Here is a 13,511-nt window from a genome sequence, read left to right as displayed (position 1 = left end):
TGAACGAACTCTCTAAGGGCCATATTCATAGACATTCTTAGCGATCAGCGGATGATGATCAGCGAACCTGGCCATGGACCTGGCCCGGGATCGAACCGCAACCTCGGGCATAGAAAGCCAGCGCTATACCAACTGCGCCAACCAGGCCGACGACTTGAAGAAGATGGGCTATGTTGGCTATGTTGGTAGGGGCTGGATTAGTCTTGCTCAGGATAGGGACCGATGGCGGACTTAAGTGAGGGTGCCAATGAACCTCCGGATTCCTTAAAAGCCAGTAAGTAAGTAAGCAAGTAAAAGAACTGATGACATCTACGTAATGTATGATAGTAGACTTAGATAGGTATCTAATTCGTGATAATGGACTATGTATTATTAATTGCGAAATATAATTTATATTGCGCACCTGTATTATAATATTATGATTTAAACTCTCATTATCCATTTAAATTTACATTAAAAAAGTAGTGCGATGGCCGGGAATCAAACCCGGATCAACTGCTTGGAAGGCAACTATGCTCACCATTACACCACCATCGCACGACGAGCGGCGGGAGAAAGCTTGCGTAGATAAGATTCTGGAATGCGAATGCGACGTAATGTGCAGTGCAATTTATATTGCATTATTACATGAAAGTTGTATGTGGTTGAAGCATGGGGCACCCAACAGATGTTTACTAATGGGTACTCAGCACTCATTGGATTGCTATGCTGAAATTAATTTCGATTTTAATTTTCGTGCTATGATGGGGTGAAAAATAATTTTCATGTTTCGTATAACGTGGGCTTTACAAAATAACACAATCTATTCAATTTACCTACACGATGCAAATTAAAACTTTTCTTTGGCTGTCGATCAAGTTATTTTTCAAGGAAGATTATTACCCTAACGGCAATGCGCCAGTATTAAATTTGCATACTTAGTGACCCATTATCTCTGGTACTACGGAAGATATATTGAAATTTTTGTGGGATAAAGTTACGAGGTTTGTAAGAAATCTGACGCAGATTTATCAGTCATACAACGTGAAAAAAATCTTTGAATTATTTTAAAAATGTCCATATCATTATTATTATTATTATTATTATTATTATTATTATTATTATTATTATTATGGTACAGATGCATTATAGGAATCAATTTCCTTATTGGTTGAATGGTATGAATGCCACTATCGATATGTATTGTTGTATAATCGACATAAAATATGTTGCCAGCTTCTAAATTAACAGTTTTATATTGTTGACTTGTAGCCTACTTCAAAATGGAAATAACGGCAGTAATAGTAAAATATATTTTCCCTGGACCAAAAATATAATACAAAGTGACTAAAATCACATCAGTAGTAACAAACTGTTTAATTTTTTTATTTAATTTTTTTAATTTGGTAGCATTTAATGCTTATCGAATATCGAAGGCTAAAAATGCTAATCGAACCATTACTTCCGCTGACCTTTTTTTTGCGCATAATGTGTGATGGGTGGCCCCTGTAATGAATCTGTTCCATTATTATTATTATTATTATTATTATTATTATTATTATTATTATTATTATTATTATTATTATTATTATTATTGTTGCTGTTGTTTTACAGTAATGAAATGGAAGCACATTAAGAGATATATGATTATTAGTTTGAGCCTAAAAGTTATTTTACAAAACAAAAATGAAATGAAATCATAGGTATTTTTATAACTTGTATTTTTTATGAATTTGCTCCTGTTCACTTAGAAACCTTGTAGGTCTACCTTCATTCTGTAAGAATTTTAGTAGATATCTTCAGTGGTACCTGAGATAATGTGTCATTAAATAAGCATATTTAACATTGGCCGTTCACTCGTTTATTCATAGTGTTCTGCCCAAGGGCAGGTCTTTCGCTGCAAAACCAGCATACTTCAATTTTTCCTATTTTCTGCCTCCCTCTTTGCCTCCGCATATGATCCATATAGTGTATCTTAATGGCGTCTATTATCTGATATCTTCTTCTGCCTCGAACTTTTCTCCCGTTCACCATTCCTTCCAGTGCATCCTTCAGTAGGCAATTTCTTCTCAGTCAGTGACCCAATCAATTCCTTTTCCTCTTCCTGATCAGTTTCGGCATCATTCTTTCTTCACTCACTCTTTCCTACACAGCTTCATTTTTTATTCTATCTGTCCACTTCACACGTTCCATTCTTCTCCATGTGCACATTTAAAATGCATCTATTCGCTTCTCTTCACTTCGTCGTAATGTCAATGTTTCTGCCCTTTACAAAGCCATTCTCCACATCCACACAAAGCACATCCCGGTCATATGTCATGGTGTGTTCCTGTGTTGAAAAGGAGTTAATGTTGCAGCTCCTATATCCAGTAGTAAGCTAAAGGAAATGCAGGCAGCAAGAATTTACTTTTAATGATTTATATCGGTGTCAAAATGTGGGCATCCACTGAAGACATTGAAAGTCCGCGTCTATGTAACGATATACATCAATGTATGAAAATATGTAATACATTGAGAGTCAGAGGAAGAACAATAATATTGTTTGTACGAATCTGAAGTCTAATTAGTGTAACATGTAGCTAGTCAGCGATGTATGCAATGGAGGAAGAAAGGAACTGACCACTCTCCTGGCCTAGTTGCCTCATAAGTGATGCCTTCTTGGTATCACTTGTGAGGTTCAGACCTGTCTTCCGAGAGTTGACTAAACAACAACAACAACAATATAAATATTTAGTACAGATATTACCTATAGGCCTAGCATTACTTTGCGTTGGAGATATCTTCAGAATCAAAGTTCATAAATGGCAAGTTAACAAAGAGAAAAAACAGAAGAAAAAGACTGGAATTACATGAACTGAAGAGAGAAAAGAAGCCCACAGCCAAATAATGACAGAACTATGGATAATAAGAAAGGCAAATAATTGCCTCTAAGTACTTTGCGTAGTCCTAAATGGGGCTTATTCGCAACTAAAATAGTAATAGTAATAATAATAATAATAATAATAATAATAATAATAATAATAATACTTGCAAAGAAGGCGACGGTAATCATTTTAATTTTTGAAATGTTTCAACGGGCAAACTGGTCACATGCGTCCCACGACTCGGAATTTAGACAACTGTCTTCTTGTTTTACTTGATTATTTAATGACCTGTATCAACTACTGGGTTATTTAGCATAGATGGAATTGGTGATAGAGGTATAATATTTGGCTAGATGTGGCCAAGGATTCGCCATAGATTACCTGACAGTCGCCTTACTGTTGGGAAGAATCTCGGAAAAAACCCAACCAGGTAATTGACCCAAGCGGGAATTGAACCCATGTCCGAGCGCAACTCCGGAGCAAACACGCTACCGCGTGAGCTACGCCGTGGCTAACACTGTCTTAAGCGACGGTCTTGCACCTTGGTGACCCCCCGACCACAGAATTCCGTTGCTTGTGATCCTGTACTTATATGCACGAGGATAGGATGAACCAAAGAAAGTAATTCTTGAATGTTTGTAATAATTGCCATGAGGTAAGAAAATAAAACACTAATTACTTTCGACAACACAAATTTACATTCACAAATCTATCGCGATCATTTTTGCTATATTGATTATTCGAATTATTTAAATAGAACAGAACAATAACAGTAAGCTTTATATTTTTAAGTGTATGTGTGTGTATCCAATGCCTACCCACTTCACTTACGTGATTCTCGTTCCGCACATTGAGCATTGATGGCAGGACTGACCCATTTTCAAATTCCACACCACTTCGGCGGGCCACGCTGTTCATGATGTGTATCTGTGGAGAGTTATGTCGCGTAGGGTGAGTGTATGTGTAAGTGTAGTGTAGGGAATGGATGAGGATGACGATGAATATGAGGAAGAGAGAAGGGGGAACCCGGTGCCGGCACGTACCCTACTCCTGTCGAATAGCACGAAGGAGGCCGCCAGACTTAACGTCCCCGTCCGAAAGTCCCAAGGTAGAAAATTTACACGAAAATCTCTGACCCCGCCGGGAATCGAACCAGAGCCGGCTAGTCTGAAGACAGACTCGCTACCACAGAACCAACTTGCTTTATATTTTTAAGTAGGTCTATTAATTTTAGATCCATACCATATGTTTTATAGAAAATGATCAACATGTATTAGTTCAGTATGTAAGAGCCTGAAGTTTTATATATGACAGACTGTACAATATTGATACTGAATTATTTACAAAAATAAAGGACCACAAAAAAATATAATTTTTTCTTCTGTTTTCATGCTTAGATATAGGCCTAAGTGTTCTTTATTTTCATATGAGAGAAATCAAGATTTCAGCCAGGTCGCTGTGGCCGAGATTCAAGTTATTTTATGCAGTATTGTTGTATAAAATAAACTATTGTTGTTCCCCCAATATTCATTTTATACTGAAAATCACCGGCTTTCGTGACCGAAACGACAAAACTCCATGAATTCATATTTTAATTTTTAACCTCACAGCTCTTTTAGGATGAAGAAACGAGATCATAAATAATTGAGCACTTTCTTTGTTGATTCTTGAGTACAGTTATTCGACCATAATTCAGTTAACAAGCATTCCTCATCCTGCGGTCATTGTTCGATTTTCGGAGGGCGGAGCATAGCTAACTAGAATTCATGGAAGGGGTAGATGTATAGGTCTGGAGTCGACACACGAATTGATTTCCGGTTGTCCATGCCGTGTAGTGTTGCATAGGTCAGTGGTTGTCTGTAAAGATGAGCGTGTGCAAGTACTCTATTCTTGTCTCAAGTTGTGCTTTATGCAGAACAAGCGTGTGAACATAAAAGTGAAACATATTTCTTCAGTATGTGATACTATTGGCTAAACATTTTATGTCTTTACGAAGTAATATAAAAGTACTGCGTAATTTCGTGTAGCATGTGTATCTAATACTACAAACCCAAATAATAGATGAAAACTAGAAACTAACTTACATACAAAGATATTTTCGTTTAGATTTCTAATGCCAACGGAAGTGAAAACTCAACATAATATGTCAAAAGATGTGACTTTTGATCCCACATTATGTTCACATTGTTATAGTGTGAAGTAATATTACATTGTTATTCAGAATTGTGAGTGAGTTCTGCAAATCTTCATGGCTTATGGTAATTTTCCGATATCTCCCGTAGAACCAATACGCTAACAGTCATTCTTATTTCTAACAAATTTGTCACATAGATGGAATATATTTTCAAAAATGTGATACCGAAGTGACGTTGGATACATTGGACAGTGAGTCAATCATGAACGTAGTGAGAATGCTTTGTTTAACTCATTATTCCGTTATAATTGTATTTTGAATTATATCTGATAAAAATGATGGTTAGGCGAAAGAGCGTTTCTATGAAAGATCTTGCACTACAAGGAAGAAACATTGGAGGATCAGCGGACGGTATAAGTGAAATGTCACCTACAAGAAAGAAACCCAAAAAAGTAAATGGACGGAGTAAATCGTTGGTGGACACTAGTTCCAATAATAGGAACAACCGAGAAAGTCAACAGCTACGTTACAACAGCGAGATTAATCGGAACTCGTATCGTAGCCATTCGTATCTGCAACGGGCTCCAACCCAGGATGATATTTATAAAATTTTAAACGAGACTAGTGACGTCATAAGACCGTCAACAACAACGGGAGAATCAAAGAGGTTGTCTCCTTATGTGCCTTTACCAGCAATTGGTGCAAGAATTAAACCATTGAAGAAGAATGACAGAAAACAGACAAGAGCTACGGTCACCATTTCTGTACCATCAGAATCGGAACCTGGAGAAGACGACGCTCCTAAACTTGTGAGAGAAGGAACGTATAATGTTCTGGAACCAAAATTTGTTAAAGGGCCCACTCCAGAGAATGGAACTGTCAGAAGAAATCGAGATACTGGAGTTAAAGAGAAGAAGAAGGAGAAACCAAAGAAAGCTGCGAACGAATTGCAGCAGTCTTCGACGACTATCGTGTTTGGACCTCGATTGCCCAAAGAGGAAGATCTTTTTGGAGAAGATTCGACGTCTACTGAGATTGCAGCTTCACAGATACAAACTATTTCAAATGTGACTTCAACGAATACTAGTTCAACTGCAGCATCTTCAAATTATAACATTCAAAACACAGGCGTACCAACGAATCAAGTGGAAGGTGTCGTAATGCAGAAACTTTACTACCGAGATAGTGAATGTGTAACCCAGAAAAACAAACTGTATAAGACAAATGACGTAACAGAAATCAACATTGACAATCCGACGTATGCAAATGCGAGTGATAAACCCAGAGTGCATAATGCTTTTTGGTTTTGACTATTAAGATAGCATAGAGTCACGAAGTCTTCCCAAAACTGTGTACATTTCCATTACGCTGATATTTCAGTCAGGATTATAAAGTGAAATATTTGATTAAATATATTTAAAATAATAAGTCTTAACACGCAACCTTTTCATTTTCAAAATCTGCAAGCACATTTTCTCCACAGAAAGCCGATGTTTTCTTACTTTCTTAATAGACATTACTAAAAATAAAGCGAAAATATTGTAGTGCTGCAAAAATACATTTCGAGATTCTTACGAAAATGCATCTTTATAGCATCCTTAACACTTAAAGAAGTGATTTTAGATGTGTATCCTATTCGTCTGTCTATCTTCTACATAACGATTTCTCTTGAACTACTGAACTGATTTTGTTTATATTTAGGCCGTGTCTCAAAGCTACATTTTCAGCTGAAGTGAACTAGATTGTTGACTAAATAGCCGGATGTGACGTCTGAAGTCATGATCCAAAGCTACATAGTCCATAGCAATCAAGTCCGTAGTAGCTAGTCAACGAAAATGCTTACTTGATTGTTGACTTGTTCACTAAACAAACATGGATACCTCATCAGCAAATGGGGTTATGAAATCTGAAAATGCTTTGGAAGTAAAATAATGTAAATATAATTTAGAATAACATGTTAACTTTGAACACTGATATTGTTAGTACCTTCTGTAGAATGTTTTAATCATTACTGTAATATATTAAGCCCTTATTTTTTCCATATAACTCGTAATGAAACTGCATTAGGACACTGCCTTCTTAATTTAGTGCTGCACCGTAATGTCATGGTTTTTAGAAAAATAGTCTATGAAGAAGGCCATGTTTCAAGCATACATATCCAAAGCTCCGTAGTGTGTAGTTTACAAGTCACCTGGTTGCTAGTCACTAGTGTGTAGTATGGACTTGAGCTTTGAGACACAGCCTTAGTAAGCACATTGCACAAGTCAATTCATTCGGAAGTGATGCACATGAGATATAATTTTTTTAATAAAAAAGTGAATGTGTCTTTGAGGTAACATAAGATTGGCGACTTACTGAAATTCTGCTGTAAATATTTATCTAATGATTTTTCTTGCAAATATCCTATATTGAGTACAATTATATAGACGCGATGTTGATAATGTTTCCGTCATAGAAATTATTACTAAACTTACGTAACTTCAACCGAAAACTTCTCAGGCAAATATTTTAGGGCTTAAATATATTTATATGAATTCCTTTGCAAAATTAACTCGACACTAGCCATTATGGAAATACAGCAAAAATAATCATTGTTATGTTAAAATAACTAGGTTATGATAATTATTAAGCACAAAATTATATCGGTAACTCACAACTTCTTACAAGCAAACATTCTCAGGAGAGCAGATAAAAATTTAAATTAACATCTTTCTTCACGTAAATAATGTCAAAAACAAGTGTTCATACAAATCTTGGCCACTCGACCGCAATTACGATGCCGTCCAAAAAGTGGTTTTCCTTGGGGAAGTTTACGGAAAGAAAGCACAATGTCATGGAAAGTTTTATTGAAACAGATACAGCAATTATTGTGCAATTTTTCAACATATTTCTCCACTGAAACTGAGGCATTTGTCATATCATGGGATGAATTTTTGACCTCTGTATCTTAGGGATCGGAACCAGTGTGAGACCTCCGTCTGTATCTCTCTGTTGAACTCATGGTATGACAAATACCAAGAAAAACTCAGTCAGTAGGTGAGTGTATAATAATTTAATTTATATGTTTTGTTATCTTCATTACTATACTATTTTATGTGCTTATAATTTTACAAACATGATTAAATAAGTTAAAGATAAAGGCAGTAGAAAATAGTAATAGGAATAGCGATCAATAATAATAAAGTAATAATAATAATAATAATAATAATAATAATAATAATAATAATAACAACAACAACACTACAGTCGCGACGCTGTTATTCCCGGCGTGACTCCTCCTCTTTGCTTACGTCATAGGAAGTCAAGGCTCTATAAAGTCTAGGTACGTAGTATCGTTCGCCATTTTTGTTCTTTCGTTGCCGAGCTACCAGACGAGGGATCTAGTTGCCACACCGTTAAACATTATCATGTCGTAGCATCCTATGATAATAAATCAAACGCACTGTAATTCAGCAAATAATTGAGCGGCAAATAACGTCCTCGTGTGCTTTCTGCGAACGCCAACGAAAGAGCCAAAATGGCGGGCGATTATATATTAAGTCTTTATCCAGCCTTAGGAAATGCTTAACATCTTCATCAGCGAATCACAAGACGCACACGTTTAAATGTAGCCGACCTGCAACGTGATTGGCTGCCGGAAATTAGAGCGACGGGATTATAATAACAAAATTAAGTTAGTTGAAGGCCAAGCAATATCGAGTATCAAACATGCACTCCACCTCCTGCTTCGGTTGACTCGTTGCAGCTTGTATACTCTTATTTTTTTTCATGTAGTGCAGTTTCATAGAAAGGACTTTGCCGACAGACCTTCTACTGCCCCCTACTAATTGGTTGTCATAAATAAATGTCTTCCTTACTATGACGGAAATCTTGTCTTCTCTTGTTAGTAACCAATCACAACCCTCGTTCAGAAGAATTGACAGGTGCCCGTCAAATCCACGTGGAAGCAGAGTTGCCGCATCTTTTCCGAATTCCAAGAATCCCGTCAGTTTCACTGCATAATTTCGAAGGTCATCAGGATTGTGACAACTGTGCAATGTTGGGACGAGGGGACAGGATGGAATTGTCAGAGGTGTTTGTGTAGGAAGTCATAAATCTTTAAATGGGTGTTCAAAGGAGCCACCGAACTGCACTCCTTGAAATAAAATAAGTATAGCACAAGACCGATAGCAAAGGCAAGCAACAAATTTTTTCACAGCTCTGGAGTACAGTTCGACATCCATGCTGTAAATCGAATGTCCGGTCTTTCCCGTGGGCGAGACGTGGTGTCAGTCACTGCTGTAGGTGGATTAGGGTAGTTGCGATATACATTAGATTGGAGGCTAGGGGCGGGTAATGCTAGGTTGTTTAGGTGCCGATCATGGAGCTCTACGGCCATGCCCCCCCCCCCATGCGCCTTCATGGCGTGTAAGAGAGCCACCTTTACCTTAATAAGTACGAAGCAAGCGGTTTAAGAGTCGGAGAAAGTTTCAGACTCCTTAATATTATTTATTCCTCTCCCGCTTTGATTATAATAATAATAATAATAATAATAATAATTAATAATAATAAATTTCGTTTTGGTTATACAGATGACGTACAACATTAGTATACTGGGGACAGAACATCTAGAAGCTTGGAGACGGTTACTTTATTGTCCGACCACCCCCTCCTCCCGCACTAGCAGGTATACGGTACCGTTCAGCTGCAAAACATTTTCAGAACAGACGTTATTGTATTCTGAGAGCGCAGCTGGATCAGTGAAAGTAGATGGTCAACGTTTTCAGTTTGTAGTGCAACGAACAATTCTGCTATGTGTGGGTTCTTCTGTAGTGACGTCACTGAAGCCTCTAGTTGTTCTGTCCCCGGTGTACACCCGAAAGAGCAAAAACTCATGCTCAGGTGCAGTTCAGTTATAATACTTATACAGTGTGAACCAGAACTCTACCGACGAACTTTAACAGGTTGTTCAGGGATGTTGGCTGAGTGTTTTGATAAAAGGAACCTATGGTCTTCGGTGACTTATTACTGAGTAATGTGTTGTTGATGTGTTTATTTGTTCCTGAATAACGTGCCGCTGAGAATCCGCAGGGACATGTGGTTTCGACATGACGGGGCGCCGGCACACTTTGCAGTTATTGTTAAGGTAAGCGTTCACTACATCGTATCGCACTCCTCGTACGAATCGCACGCAACGGATATTTTAAGTGCAGTGCATTCACTGTAACGGCTCCATCTCATCGCCTCATCGGATTCCCTTATCAGCTGTTTAAAACATGACGTTGTACGATATTGACATTACTGAAAGCAGAGGAGTTGAGGTTAGGTCTATTAATTATGACTGTTAGCGAATAAGAATTTGTAATTGCTTAATGAGTCTTAATTGAAGAGGAGAAACGAAAGAAATATTGGTTACATAATATATATGTAAGAAACGACTTGATTACTGTAATGGGAACGCCTCAAATTATATAATTCTTCTCAATTTTCTACAATCGAAATAAATTTTCCGTCTGTCATTTTGGCGGACACTGAACATGGCACGACATAATAGTAACAGTTGACCAATTAAAATTGATTTATTAAAGGAGGCCATGATCGCACGCATCGGAAAAGTTGCTCATCCGAGAAACATGGACGGATTTGCCGAGAGGCGATGCGTGTGATACGATGTAGTGAACGCGGTTACATAACAATTACAGCAAAGATTCTATTTTTCCGATCCGTGCGATTCGTCCAATGAGTGCGATACGATGTAGTGAACGCTTATCTTTAGACAACACCTTGATACACAGTTTGGTCAAAGATGGACGGCCGTGGTGATCCTGTTCCATGACCAACTCGATCACCAGATCTAACGCCGATTGACTTCTTCTTCTGGGGTCATGTGAAGAGCCTCGTTTACGAGACTCCAGTCGACACTGAAATGGATCTGGTTGCAAGGGTTCTCTCAGCCGCTGAAGAGTACGCCAATCACCTGAGATGCTAGAGTGTATGCGAAAGTCCATGGTGCGTCGCTGTACAGTTTGTAGAGATCATGGTGGTCGACATTTTGAACAGCTGCTTTAAACGAAGTGAAGAGTACACAATGTAATGTACAGTGAAGAGTTTAACAAACAAGTATGAGTTTTGTTCTAAGGTTCGTTTCATTACTCATGTAAATTTTGTATTGTTTATATTACAGTTTATGATATTACAGTACCTACAGTGGACTCTCCTAAGTTCGACTGAACAGAATTGAAAGTTCAGTCCAATAAGGGTAGTGGGTGTGGCAGGTGAAATGAATACAAATTCTTATTGGTTATCCATCAACGAATACAGTACTGTATTTGCATTTCCTGCCCGCCCCGAGACTTGTGTATGTGCTTCTAGTACCACAGTGGGTTTCGACAGTTCCGTCTCACAAACGGCACAATTTTCAAATAGAAAAAGAAGAGTTCATTAATTTAAAATCAGTGATTAAATATGGATGTCCTAATCAATAAAATATTCTGTTTTCCTTTAATAAATGTATCACTACAAGACACAGGACCAATTTCCATTCAAATGGCAAACCCATTTCTTAGTGCCCGTATAAGGGCGTGTCTAATTCTCCTACGTAAGCAGTCGAACTTAGGAGCTTCCACTGTACTTCAGAACTTAGTTGACAGGCAGATCATTCCAAACTCGATACAAAGAACACATTAAAGCAATAACCAGAGGACACAATACATCTACATATGCTGAACACATAACTAATGCTAACCACACATACAGTAACATAAATGCAGACATGGAAATCCTACACATACAACCCAAAAACCAAAACCTCAACACACTAGAACAATATGAAATATACAGACACACTAAAACACACCCTAATCAAATTCTCAACACACAGATCAATTTCAGAACATGCACACTATTTGACAACTCTTCATCACACGAACGCACCCACACAACAGGCAGCGAAGTTGAGATGGCGCCGAGATACAGAAGGCTCTGAGGATGGTGTCAAGTAGCACCGAAACAGCTGTAAGCCGCACATGCTTACATAATTAACACGAGTAAGATCGCCATTTAATCAATTATTTATATTCAAGTGTTAAAAGTAGTGTACGAAAGATTCAACACGGATTTAATTTTTCCTTGTAATCTATCAGAACCCATCTTGTCACCAATATCACCGTCTAATCGATATTCTACAAGCAATACATCAACAACACATTACTCTGTAATAAGTCACCGAAGACCATAGGTTTCTTTTATCAAAACACTCAGGCAACATCCCTGAACGACCTGTGAAAGTTTGTCGGTAGAGTTCTGGTTCACCCTGTATAATACAAAATATAAAATACCAAGACCTATTATAGTACATACAAAATAAAGTAGAAACAACGCAAGGATAACAATTAAGATACGATATAATATACAAAATACAATATAAACAAGTGAGTATAGCAGAATATGTTTACATGAATTATAGCTAAGCATAATAAAGAGAAAAATAAATAATAATTAAACAAAAACATAAATGTATCCTATCTATGTGTGCTTAACAAAATTATAAGTAAGATAGATTAATAATAATAAATTCTAATCAGTTAGAGTATTTCCTTTTTAAATATTTTGTTATTTAATAATTTCAAGTCCGGGTTTGGCTTACTAAAGTTATTATACAGTCTTGGGCCAAAATTTGAGCTGTGCTTCACACATGCTTCGGTCTTCCATTTTGACTCAATTAGAGGACATAAAATCCTAAATCTTCTTGTATTATATCTATTATCGTGCGATATAAAATGATTATGATGTTTAAGGAAATAATTTGGCAAGGTACATGTATAAATTTGTTTGATATCCAATACACCGAATTCTTTATGTGCGAGATGTGTCAGGCAGTCAAGCTTTCTAATGTTTCTTTTTTTCTTTTGAGATATAGGCTATCTTTTCCTGCTTTGCTGTTTATTTTTCCTTCGTTCTTTTGTTCCTTCTTTTCCCTCTGTTTTCTTCCTTAGTTTTTCTTTATTCTCGTGTTCAGTTCTTTGTCCCCCCTTTTTTTTTTTTTTCATGTACTGAAGTTGAAAAAATCTACGAAGTGGACACTTCGTTCATTCCAAACGAAGCTCTCATCCTGGTTTCTGTTATTCCAATGTTTTTCACCAGATATATCATTAGCATTGCGTGTTTACTGCTCATTCAAGAGAGCTAACTATATCGATTTACTCCATAGCCGTCGACCTTTCCTTTTCCTTTCAAAGAGAATTATAATGTTAGTTCAATATTTATCCGAAGCACTGGTGAGCCTCAACTGTTCATCTGAAAGAAAAAAAAAAAGGGAACAAAATCAATGAAATAGAAGCGGACACGAAATATGTCGTGGATTAATTCCTATCTTGCCACTTTAATTCTCTGCAAATTTTCTACAGTGTTTCGCGAAATTTCAAAGACTGAATATAGTAAAACAATTTATGAGGTTTTCAGTATTTACAAATAAAAATTACAAATACATTGATAGGATATCGTTGAGAGAGAAACCACAGGCCACCAAATCAAACAGAGCATCTAGATATTTAAAA

The 13,511-nt window shown here is 37.0% G+C and overlaps 1 non-coding gene across 1 annotated transcript; it reads right to left on the bottom strand.

Annotated features, from left to right (window-relative positions):
- Nucleotides 1-465: 465 nt before the first annotated feature.
- Nucleotides 466-537, bottom strand: TRNAG-UCC (transfer RNA glycine (anticodon UCC)). The gene has a single exon. It is a non-coding gene; the product is annotated as a tRNA-Gly (tRNA).
- Nucleotides 538-13,511: the final 12,974 nt, after the last annotated feature.

This window comes from Periplaneta americana, chromosome 13, assembly GCF_040183065.1.
Source record: "Periplaneta americana isolate PAMFEO1 chromosome 13, P.americana_PAMFEO1_priV1, whole genome shotgun sequence".
Classification (NCBI taxonomy): domain Eukaryota; kingdom Metazoa; phylum Arthropoda; class Insecta; order Blattodea; family Blattidae; genus Periplaneta; species Periplaneta americana.
The sequence above is the reverse complement of the archived record's forward strand: the minus strand, read 5'-3'. Positions and strand labels throughout refer to the sequence as shown.